The 14295-nt window shown below is 43.1% G+C and overlaps 1 protein-coding gene across 6 annotated transcripts in view; it reads right to left on the bottom strand.

The window, feature by feature from the left end:
- LOC136579890 (methyl-CpG-binding domain protein 1-like) overlaps positions 1-14295 on the bottom strand; it is an 83229-nt gene that overhangs the window by 27391 nt on the left and 41543 nt on the right. The gene's annotated exons all lie outside the window — the stretch shown is intronic.

Raw genomic sequence — 14295 nt, 5'->3', positions numbered from 1 at the left:
ACATGACTACACAGGACACCCTTAGTACTTGTCCTAATATATAGACCAGACATGACTACACAGGGCACCCTTAGTACTTGTCCTAATATATAGACCAGACATGACTACACAGGGCACCCTTAGTACTGGTCCTAATATATAGACCAGACATGACTACACAGGGCACCCTTAGTACTTGTCCTAATATATAGGGGACCAGACATGACTACACAGGACACCCTTAGTACTTGTCCTAATATATAGACCAGACATGACTACACAGGGCACCCTTAGTACTTGTCCTAATATATAGGGACCAGACATGACTACACAGGACACCCTTAGTACTTGTCCTAATATATAGACCAGACATGACTACACAGTGCACCCTTAGTGCTTGTCCTAATATATAGGAGATGCAGACATGACTACACAGGACACCCTTAGTACTTATCCTAATATATAGACCAGACATGACTACACAGGGCACCCTTAGTACTTGTCCTAATATATAGACCAGACATGACTACACAGGGCACCCTTAGTACTTGTCCTAATATATAGGGACCAGACATGACTACACAGGACACCCTTAGTACTTGTCCTAATATATAGACCAGACATGACTACACAGGGCACCCTTAGTACTTGTCCTAATATATAGGGGACCAGACATGACTACACAGGACACCCTTAGTACTTGTCCTAATATATAGACCAGACATGAGTACACAGGGCACCCTTAGTACTTGTCCTAATATATAGGGGACCAGACATGAATACACAGGACACCCTTAGTACTTGTCCCAATATATAGGGGACCCAGACATGGCTACACAGGGCACCCTTAGTACTTGTCCTAATATATAGGGGACCAGACATGAATACACAGGACACCCTTAGTACTTGTCCTAATATATAGACCAGACATGACTACACAGGGCACCCTTAGTACTTGTCCTAATATATAGGGGACCAGACATGACTACACAGGGCACCCTTAGTACTTGTCCTAATATATAGGGACCAGACATGACTACACAGGGCACCCTTAGTACTTGTCCTAATATATAGGGGACCAGACATGAATACACAGGACACCCTTAGTACTTGTCCTAATATATAGGGACCAGACATGACTACACAGGGCACCCTTAGTACTTGTCCTAATATATAGGGGACCAGACATGACTACACAGGACACCCTTAGTACTTGTCCTAATATATAGACCAGACATGACTACACAGGGCACCCCTAGTACTTGTCCTAATATATAGGGACCAAACATGACTACACAGGGCACCCTTAGTACTTGTCCTAATATATAGGAGATGCAGACACGACTACACAGGACACCCTTAGTACTTGTCCTAATATATAGACCAGACATGACTACACAGGGCACCCTTAGTACTTGTCCTAATATATAGGGGACCAGACATGACTACACAGGGCACCCTTAGTACTTGTCTATATATATATATATAGGACCAGACAGGACTACACAGGGCACCCTTAGTACTTGTCCTAATATATAGACCAGACATGACTACACAGGACACCCTTAGTACTTGTCCTAATATATAGACCAGACATGAGTACACAGGGCACCCTTAGTACTTGTCCTAATATATAGGGGACCAGACATGACTACACAGGACACCCTTAGTACTTGTCCTAATATATAGACCAGACATGGCTACACAGGGCACCCTTAGTACTTGTCCTAATATATAGGGACCAAACATGACTACACAGGGCACCCTTAGTACTTGTCCTAATATATAGGAGATGCAGACACGACTACACAGGACACCCTTAGTACTTGTCCTAATATATAGACCAGACATGACTACACAGGGCACCCTTAGTACTTGTCCTAATATATAGGGGACCAGACATGACTACACAGGACACCCTTAGTACTTGTCCTAATATATAGACCAGACATGAGTACACAGGGCACCCTTAGTACTTGTCCCAATATATAGGGACCAGACATGAATACACAGGGCACCCTTAGTACTTGTCCTAATATATAGGGGACCCAGACATGGCTACACAGGGCACCCTTAGTACTTGTCCTAATATATAGTGACCAGACATGACTACACAGGGCACCCTTAGTACTTGTCCTAATATACAGACCAGACATGACTACACAGGCACCCTTAGTACTTGTCCTAATATATAGGGACCAGACATGACTACACAGGGCCCCCTTAGTACTTGTCCTAATATATAGACCAGACATGACTACACAGGACACCCTTAGTACTTGTCCTAATATATAGACCACACATGACTACACAGGACACCCTTAGTACTTGTCCTAATATATAGACCAGACATGACTACACAGGACACCCTTAGTACTTGTCCTAATATACAGACCAGACATGACTACACAGGACACCCTTAGTACTTGTCCTAATATATAGACCACACATGACTACACAGGACACCCTTAGTACTTGTCCTAATATATATAGACCAGACATGACTACACAGGGCACCCTTAGTACTTGTCCTAATATACAGACCAGACATGACTACACAGGACACCCTTAGTGCTTGTACTAATATATAGGAGACCAGACATGACTACACAGGGCACTCTTAGTACTTGTCCTAATATATAGGGACCAGACATGACTACACAGGACACCCTTAGTACTTGTCCTAATATATAGGGACCAGACATGACTACACAGGGCACCCTTAGTACTTGTCCTAATATATAGACCAGACATGAATACACAGGGCACCCTTAGTACTTGTCCTAATATATAGACCAGACATGAATACACAGGGCACCCTTAGTACTTGTCCTAATATACAGACCAGACATGACTACACAGGGCACCCTTAGTACTTGTCCTAATATATATAGACCAGACATGACTACACAGGACACCCTTAGTACTTATCCTAATATATAGGGACCAGACATGACTACACAGGACACCCTTAGTACTTGTCCTAATATATAGGGACCAGACATGACTACACAGGACACCCTTAGTACTTGTCCTAATATATAGGGACCAGACATGACTACACAGGGCACCCTTAGTACTTGTCCTAATATATAGACCAGACATGAATACACAGGGCACCCTTAGTACTTGTCCTAATATATAGACCAGACATGAATACACAGGGCACCCTTAGTACTTGTCCTAATATATAGACCAGACATGACTACACAGGACACCCTTAGTGCTTGTACTAATATATAGGAGACCAGACATGACTACACTGGACACCCTTAGTACTTGTCCTAATATATAGACCAGACATGACTACACAGGGCACCCTTAGTACTTGTCCTAATATACAGACCAGACATGACTACACAGGGCACCCTTAGTACTTGTCCTAATATATAGACCAGACATGACTACACAGGGCACCCTTAGTACTTGTCCTAATATATAGGGACCAGACATGACTACACAGGACACCCTTAGTGCTTGTACTAATATATAGGAGACCAGACATGACTACACTGGACACCCTTAGTACTTGTCCTAATATATAGACCAGACATGACTACACAGGGCACCCTTAGTACTTGTCCTAATATATAGGGGACCAGACATGACTACACAGGACACCCTTAGTACTTGTCCTAATATATAGACCAGACATGACTACACAGGGCACCCTTAGTACTTGTCCTAATATATAGACCAGGCATGACTACACAGGGCACCCTTAGTACTTGTCCTAATATATAGACCAGACATGACTACACAGGGCACCCTTAGTACTTGTCCTAATATATGAGACCAGACATGACTACACAGGACACCCTTAGTACTTGTCCTAATATATAGGGACCAGACATGACTACACAGGACACCCTTAGTACTTGTCCTAATATATAGGGACCAGACACGACTACACAGGACACCCTTAGTACTTGTCCTAATATATAGGGACCAGACATGACTACACAGGACACCCTTAGTGCTTGTACTAATATATAGGAGACCAGACATGACTACACAGGACACCCTTAGTACTTGTCCTAATATATAGGGACCAGACATGACTACACAGGACACCCTTAGTACTTGTCCTAATATATAGGGACCAGACACGACTACACAGGACACCCTTAGTACTTGTCCTAATATATAGGGACCAGACATGACTACACAGGACACCCTTAGTGCTTGTACTAATATATAGGAGACCAGACATGACTACACAGGACACCCTTAGTACTTGTCCTAATATATAGGGACCAGACATGACTACACAGGACACCCTTAGTACTTGTCCTAATATATAGGGACCAGACACGACTACACAGGACACCCTTAGTACTTGTCCTAATATATAGGGACCAGACATGACTACACAGGACACCCTTAGTACTTGTCCTAATATATAGGGACCAGACATGACTACACAGGACACCCTTAGTACTTGTCCTAATATATAGACCAGACATGACTACACAGGGCACCCTTAGTACTTGTCCTAATATATAGACCAGACATGACTACACAGGACACCCTTAGTACTTGTCCTAATATATAGGGACCAGACACGACTACACAGGACACCCTTAGTACTTGTCCTAATATACAGACCAGACATGACTACACAGGGCACCCTTAGTACTTGTCCTAATATATAGAGACCAGACATGACTACACAGGACACCCTTAGTACTTGTCCTAATATATAGACCAGACATGACTACACAGGGCACCCTTAGTACTTGTCCTAATATATAGGGACCAGACATGGCTACACAGGGCACCCTTAGTACTTGTCCTAATATATAGGGGACCAGACATGGCTACACAGGGCACCCTTAGTACTTGTCCTAATATATAGACCAGACATGAGTACACAGGACACCCTTAGTACTTGTCCTAATATATAGGGACCAGACATGACTACACAGGACACCCTTAGTACTTGTCCTAATATATAGGGACCAGACATGACTACACAGTGCACCCTTAGTACTTGTCCTAATATATAGGGACCAGACATGACTACACAGGACACCCTTAGTACTTGTCCTAATATATAGACCAGACATGACTACACAGGACACCCTTAGTACTTGTCCTAATATATAGTGACCAGACATGACTACACAGTGCACCCTTAGTACTTGTCCTAATATATAGACCAGACATGACTACACAGGACACCCTTAGTACTTGTCCTAATATATAGACCAGACACGACTACACAGGACACCCTTAGTACTTGTCCTAATATATAGACCAGACATGACTACACAGGGCACCCTTAGTACTTGTCCTAATATATAGACCAGACATGACTACACAGGACACCCTTAGTACTTGTCCTAATATATAGGAGACCAGACATGACTACACAGGGCACCCTTAGTACTTGTCCTAATATATAGGAGATGCAGACATGACTACACAGGACACCCTTAGTACTTGTCCTAATATATAGCGGACCAGACATGACTACACAGGGCACCCTTAGTACTTGTCCTAATATATAGGGGACCAGACATGACTACACAGGACACCCTTAGTACTTGTCCTAATATATAGACCAGACATGACTACACAGAGCACCCTTAGTACTTGTCCTAATATATAGACCAGACATGACTACACAGGACACCCTTAGTACTTGTCCTAATATATATAGACCAGACATGACTACACAGGACACCCTTAGTACTTGTCCTAATATATAGACCAGACATGACTACACAGGACACCCTTAGTACTTGTCCTAATATATAGGGGACCAGACATGGCTACACAGGACACCCTTAGTACTTGTCCTAATATATAGACCAGACATGACTACACTGGACACCCTTAGTACTTGTCCTAATATATAGGGACGAGACATGACTACACAGGACACCCTTAGTACTTGTCCTAATATATAGACCAGACATGACTACACAGGACACCCTTAGTACTTGTCCTAATATATAGACCAGACACGACTACACAGGACACCCTTAGTACTTGTCCTAATATATAGACCAGACATGACTACACAGGGCACCCTTAGTACTTGTCCTAATATATAGACCAGACATGACTACACAGGACACCCTTAGTACTTGTCCTAATATATAGGAGACCAGACATGACTACACAGGGCACCCTTAGTACTTGTCCTAATATATAGGAGATGCAGACATGACTACACAGGACACCCTTAGTACTTGTCCTAATATATAGCGGACCAGACATGACTACACAGGGCACCCTTAGTACTTGTCCTAATATATAGGGGACCAGACATGACTACACAGGACACCCTTAGTACTTGTCCTAATATATAGACCAGACATGACTACACAGGACACCCTTAGTACTTGTCCTAATATATAGACCAGACATGACTACACAGGACACCCTTAGTACTTGTCCTAATATATAGACCAGACATGACTACACAGGACACCCTTAGTACTTGTCCTAATATATAGGGACCAGACATGGCTACACAGGACACCCTTAGAACTTGTCCTAATATATAGACCAGACATGACTACACAGGACACCCTTAGTACTTGTACTAATATATAGGGACCAGACATGACTACAGAGGGCACCCTTAGTACTTGTCCTAATATATAGACCAGACATGACTACACAGGGCACCCTTAGTACTTGTCCTAATATATAGTGACCAGACATGACTACACAGGACACCCTTAGTACTTGTCCTAATATATAGGGACCAGACATGACTACACAGGGCACCCTTAGTACTTGTCCTAATATATAGACCACACATGACTACACAGTGCACCCTTAGTACTTGTCCTAATATATAGACCAGACATGACTACACAGGACACCCTTAGTACTTGTCCTAATATATAGGAGACCAGACATGACTACACAGGGCACCCTTAGTACTTGTCCTAATATATAGACCAGACATGACTACACAGGACACCCTTACTACTTGTCCCAATATATAGGGACCAGACATGACTACAGAGGACACCCTTAGTACTTGTCCTAATATATAGACCAGACATGACTACACAGGGCACCCTTAGTACTTGTCCCAATATATAGGGACCAGACATGACTACAGAGGACACCCTTAGTACTTGTCCTAATATATAGGGACCAGACATGACTACACAGGACACTCTTAGTACTTGTCCTAATATATAGACCAGACATGACTACACAGGGCACCCTTAGTACTTGTCCTAATATATAGACCAGACATGACTATACAGGACACCCTTAGTACTTGTCCTAATATATAGGAGACCAGACATGACTACACAGGGCACCCTTAGTACTTGTCCTAATATATAGGGACCAGACATGACTACACAGGGCACCCTTAGTACTTGTCCAAATATATAGGAGACCAGACATGACTACACAGGGCACCCTTAGTACTTGTCCTAATATACAGACCAGACATGACTACACTGGACACCCTTAGTACTTGTCCTAATATATAGGAGATGCAGACATGACTACACAGGACACCCTTAGTACTTGTCCTAATATATAGACCAGACATGACTACACAGGGCACCCTTAGTACTTGTCCTAATATATAGGGACCAGACATGACTACACAGGGCACCCTTAGTACTTGTCCTAATATATAGGAGACTAGACATGACTACACAGGGCACCCTTAGTACTTGTCCTAATATATAGGAGACTAGACATGACTACACAGGGCACCCTTAGTACTTGTCCTAATATATAGGAGACTAGACATGACTACACTGGACACCCTTAGTACTTGTCCTAATATATAGGAGACCAGACATGACTACACAGGGCACCCTTAGTACTTGTCCTAATATATAGACCAGACATGACTACACAGGGCACCCTTAGTACTGGTCCTAATATATAGACCAGACATGACTACACAGGACACCCTTAGTACTTGTCCTAATATATAGGGGACCAGACATGACTACACAGGACACCCTTAGTACTTGTCCTAATATATAGACCAGACATGACTACACAGGGCACCCTTAGTACTTGTCCTAATATATAGACCAGACATGACTACACAGGACACCCTTAGTACTTGTCCTAATATATAGACCAGACATGACTACACAGGACACCCTTAGTACTTGTCCTAATATATAGACCAGACATGACTACACAGAGCACCCTTAGTACTTGTCCTAATATATAGACCAGACATGACTACACAGGGCACCCTTAGTACTTGTCCTAATATATAGGGGACCAGACATGACTACACAGGACACCCTTAGTACTTGTCCTAATATATAGAAACCAGACATGACTACACAGGACACCCTTAGTACTTGTCCTAATATATAGACCAGACATGGCTACACAGGGCACCCTTAGTACTTGTCCTAATATATAGACCAGACATGACTACACAGGGCACCCTTAGTACTTGTCCTAATATATAGACCAGACATGGCTACACAGGGCACCCTTAGTACTTGTCCTAATATATAGGGGACCAGACATGACTACACAGGACACCCTTAGTACTTGTCCTAATATATAGGGACCAGACATGACTACACAGGACACCCTTAGTACTTGTCCTAATATATAGGGGACCAGACAGGGCTACACAGGGCACCCTTAGTACTTGTCCTAATATATAGGGACCAGACATGACTACACAGGACACCCTTAGTACTTGTCCTAATATATAGACCAGACATGACTACACAGGACACCCTTAGTACTTGTCCTAATATATAGGAGATGCAGACATGACTACACAGGACACCCTTAGTACTTGTCCTAATATATAGACCAGACATGACTACACAGGACACCCTTAGTACTTGTCCTAATACATAGGGACCAGACATGACTACACAGGGCACCCTTAGTACTTGTCCTAATATATAGACCGACATGACTACACAGGACACCCTTAGTACTTGTCCTAATATATAGGAGACCAGACATGACTACACAGGACACCCTTAGTACTTGTCCTAATATATAGGGACGAGGCATGACTACACAGGACACCCTTAGTACTTGTCCTAATATATAGGGACCAGACATGACTACACAGGACACCCTTAGTACTTGTCCTAATATATAGGGACCAGACATGACTACACAGGGCACCCTTAGTACTTGTCCTAATATATAGGGACCAGACATGACTATACAGGACACCCTTAGTACTTGTCCTAATATATAGACCAGACATGACTACACAGGACACCCTTAGTACTTGTCCTAATATATAGACCAGACATGACTACACAGGGCACCCTTAGTACTGGTCCTAATATATAGACCAGACATGACTACACAGGACACCCTTAGTACTTGTCCTAATATATCGAGACCAGACATGACTACACAGGGCACCCTTAGTACTTGTCCTAATATATAGACCAGACATGACTACACAGGGCACCCTTAGTACTGGTCCTAATATATAGACCAGACATGACTACACAGGGCACCCTTAGTACTTGTCCAAATATATAGGGACCAGACATGACTACACAGGACACCCTTAGTACTTGTCCAAATATATAGGGACCAGACATGACTACACAGGGCACCCTTAGTACTTTTCCTAATATATAGAGACCAGACATGACTACACAGGGCACCCTTAGTACTTGTCCTAATATATAGACCAGACATGACTACACAGGGCACCCTTAGTACTTGTCCTAATATATAGACCAGACATGACTACACAGGACACCCTTAGTACTTGTCCTAATATATAGGGACCAGACATGACTACACAGGGCACCCTTAGTACTTGTCCTAATATATAGACCAGACATGACTACACAGGACACCCTTAGTACTTGTCCTAATATATAGACCAGACATGACTACACAGGGCACCCTTAGTACTTGTCCTAATATATAGACCAGACATGACTACACAGGACACCCTTAGTACTTGTCCTAATATATAGACCAGACATGACTACACAGGGCACCCTTAGTACTTGTCCTAATATATAGACCAGACATGACTACACAGGACACCCTTAGTACTTGTCCTAATATATAGACCAGACATGACTACACAGGACACCCTTAGTACTTGTCCTAATATATAGACCAGACATGACTACACAGGGCACCCTTAGTACTTGTCCTAATATATAGAAACCAGACATGACTACAGAGGGCACCCTTAGTACTTGTACTAATATATAGAGACCAGACATGACTACACAGGGCACCCTTAGTACTTGTCCTAATATATAGACCAGACATGACTACACAGGACACCCTTAGTACTTGTCCTAATATATAGACCAGACATGACTACACAGGACACCCTTAGTACTTGTCCTAATACATAGGGACCAGACATGACTACACAGGACACCCTTAGTACTTTTCCTAATATATAGAGACCAGACATGACTACACAGGGCACCCTTAGTACTTGTCCTAATATATAGACCGGACATGACTACACAGGGCACCCTTAGTACTTGTCCTAATATATAGACCAGACATGACTACACAGGGCACCCTTAGTACTTGTCCTAATATATAGGGACCAGACATGACTACACAGGACACCCTTAGTACTTGTCCTAATATATAGACCAGACATGACTACACAGGGCACCCTTAGTACTTGTCCTAATATATAGGGACCAGACATGACTACACAGGACACCCTTAGTACTTGTCCTAATGTATAGGGACCAGACATGACTACACAGGACACCCTTAGTACTTGTCCTAATATATAGACCAGACATGACTACACAGGGCACCCTTAGTACTTGTCCTAATATATAGACCAGGCATGACTACACAGGGCACCCTTAGTACTTGTCCTAATATATAGAGACCAGACATGACTACACAGGGCACCCTTAGTACTTGTCCTAATATATATAGACCAGACATGACTACACAGGGCACCCTTAGTACTTGTCCTAATATATAGGGACCAGACATGACTACACAGGGCACCCTTAGTACTTGTCCTAATATATAGACCAGACATGACTACACAGGACACCCTTACTACTTGTCCTAATATATAGGGACCGGACATGACTACACAGGACACCCTTAGTACTTGTCCTAATATATAGGGACCGGACATGACTACACAGGGCACCCTTAGTACTTGTCCTAATATATAGGGACCAGACATGACTACACAGGACACCCTTAGTACTTGTCCTAATATATAGGGACCAGACATGACTACACAGGACACCCTTAGTACTTGTCCTAATATATAGGGACCAGACACGACTACACAGGGCACCCTTAGTACTTGTCCTAATATATAGGGACCAGACACGACTACACAGGGCACCCTTAGTACTTGTCCTAATATATAGGGACCAGACATGATTACACAGTGCACCCTTAGTACTTGTCCTAATATATAGGGACCAGACACGACTACACAGGACACCATTAGTACTTGTCCAAATATATAGGGACCAGACATGTCTACACAGGGCAACCTTAGTACTGGTCCTAATATATAGGGACCAGACATAACTACACAGGGCACCCTTAGTACTTGTCCTAATATACAGGGACCAGACATGACTACACAGGACACCCTTAGTACTTGTCCTACTATATAGACCAGACATGACTACACAGGACACCCTTAGTACTTGTCCTAATATATAGGGGACCAGACATGACTACACAGGACACCCTTAGTACTTGTCCTAATATATAGAGACCAGACATGACTACACAGGACACCCTTAGTACTTGTCCCAATATATAGGGACCAGACATGACTACACAGGGCACCCTTAGTACTTGTCCTAATATATAGACCAGACATGACTACACAGGACACCCTTAGTACTTGTCCTAATATATAGGACCAGACATGACTACACAGGGCACCCTTAGTACTTGTCCTAATATATAGAGACCAGACATGACTACACAGGGCACCCTTAGTACTTGTCCTAATATATAGACCAGACATGACTACACAGGACACCCTTAGTACTTGTCCTAATATATAGAGACCAGACATGACTACACAGGACACCCTTAGTACTTGTCCTAATATATAGAGACCAGACATGACTACACAGGACACCCTTAGTACTTGTCCTAATATATAGAGACCAGACATGACTACACAGGACACCCTTAGTACTTGTCCTAATATATAGACCAGACATGACTACACAGGGCACCCTTAGTACTTGTCCTAATATATAGACCAGACATGACTACACAGGACACCCTTAGTACTTGTCCTAATATATATGGACCAGACATGACTATACAGGGCACCCTTAGTACTTGTCCTAATATATAGGGACCAGACATGGCTACACAGGGCACCCTTAGTACTTGTCCTAATATACAGGGACCAGACATGACTACACAGGACACCCTTAGTACTTGTCCTAATATATAGACCAGACATGACTACACAGGACACCCTTAGTACTTGTCCTAATATATAGACCAGACATGACTACACAGGGCACCCTTAGTACTTGTCCTAATATATAGGGACCAGACATGACTACACAGGGCACCCTTAGTACTTGTCCTAATATATAGGGACCAGACATGACTACACAGGGCACCCTTAGTACTTGTCCTAATATATAGACCAGACATGACTACACAGGGCACCCTTAGTACTTGTCCTAATATATAGACCAGACATGACTACACAGGGCACCCTTAGTACTTGTCCTAATATATAGAGACCAGACATGACTACACAGGACACCCTTAGTACTTGTCCTAATATATAGGGACCAGACATGACTACACAGGGCACCCTTAGTACTTGTCCTAATATATAGACCAGACATGACTACACAGGGTACCCTTAGTACTTGTCCTAATATATAGGGACCAGACACGACTACACAGGGCACCCTTAGTACTTGTCCTAATATATAGGGACCAGACATGACTACACAGGGCACCCTTAGTACTTGTCCCAATATATAGGGACCAGACATGACTACACAGGGCACCCTTAGTACTTTTCCTAATATATAGGAGACCAGACATGACTACACAGGACACCCTTAGTACTTGTCCTAATATATAGGGACCAGACATGACTACACAGGACACCCTTAGTACTTGTCCTAATATACAGACCAGACATGACTACACAGGGCACCCTTAGTACTTGTCCTAATATACAGACCAGACATGACTACACAGGACACCCTTAGTACTTGTCCTAATATATAGGGACCAGACATGACTACACAGGACACCCTTAGTACTTGTCCTAATATATAGACCAGACATGACTACACAGGACACCCTTAGTACTTGTCCTAATATATAGACCAGACATGACTACACAGGACACCCTTAGTACTTGTCCTAATATATAGGGACCAGATATGGCTACACAGGACACCCTTAGTACTTGTCCTAATATATAGAGACCAGACATGACTACACAGGACACCCTTAGTACTTGTCCTAATATATAGGGACCAGACATGGCTACACAGGACACCCTTAGTACTTGTCCTAATATATAGACCAGACATGACTACACAGGGCACCCTTAGTACTTGTCCTAATATATAGGGACCAGACATGACTACACAGGACACCCTTAGTACTTGTCCTAATATATAGGGGACCAGACATGACTACACAGGACACCCTTAGTACTTGTCCTAATATATAGACGAGACATGACTACACAGGACACCCTTAGTACTTGTCCTAATATATAGACCAGACATGACTACACAGGACACCCTTAGTACTTGTCCTAATATATAGACCAGACATGACTACACAGGGCACCCTTAGTACTTGTCCTAATATATAGGGACCAGACATGACTACACAGGGCACCCTTAGTACTTGTCCTAATATATAGACCAGACATGACTACACAGGGCACCCTTAGTACTTGTCCTAATATATAGAGACCAGACATGACTACACAGGACACCCTTAGTACTTGTCCTAATATATAGGGACCAGACATGACTACACAGGGCACCCTTAGTACTTGTCCTAATATATAGGGACCAGACATGACTACACAGGGCACCCTTAGTACTTGTCCCAATATATAGGGACCAGACATGACTACACAGGACACCCTTAGTACTTGTCCTAATATATAGGGACCAGACATGACTACACAGGACACCCTTAGTACTTGTCCTAATATACAGACCAGACATGACTACACAGGGCACCCTTAGTACTTGTCCTAATATACAGACCAGACATGACTACACAGGACACCCTTAGTACTTGTCCTAATATATAGGGACCAGACATGACTACACAGGGCACCCTTAGTACTTGTTCTAATATATAGAGACCAGA

The sequence above is a fragment of the Eleutherodactylus coqui genome, chromosome 10, assembly GCF_035609145.1.
Source record: "Eleutherodactylus coqui strain aEleCoq1 chromosome 10, aEleCoq1.hap1, whole genome shotgun sequence".
NCBI lineage: Eukaryota > Metazoa > Chordata > Amphibia > Anura > Eleutherodactylidae > Eleutherodactylus > Eleutherodactylus coqui.
This window is presented reverse-complemented; position numbering and strand designations above follow the sequence as displayed.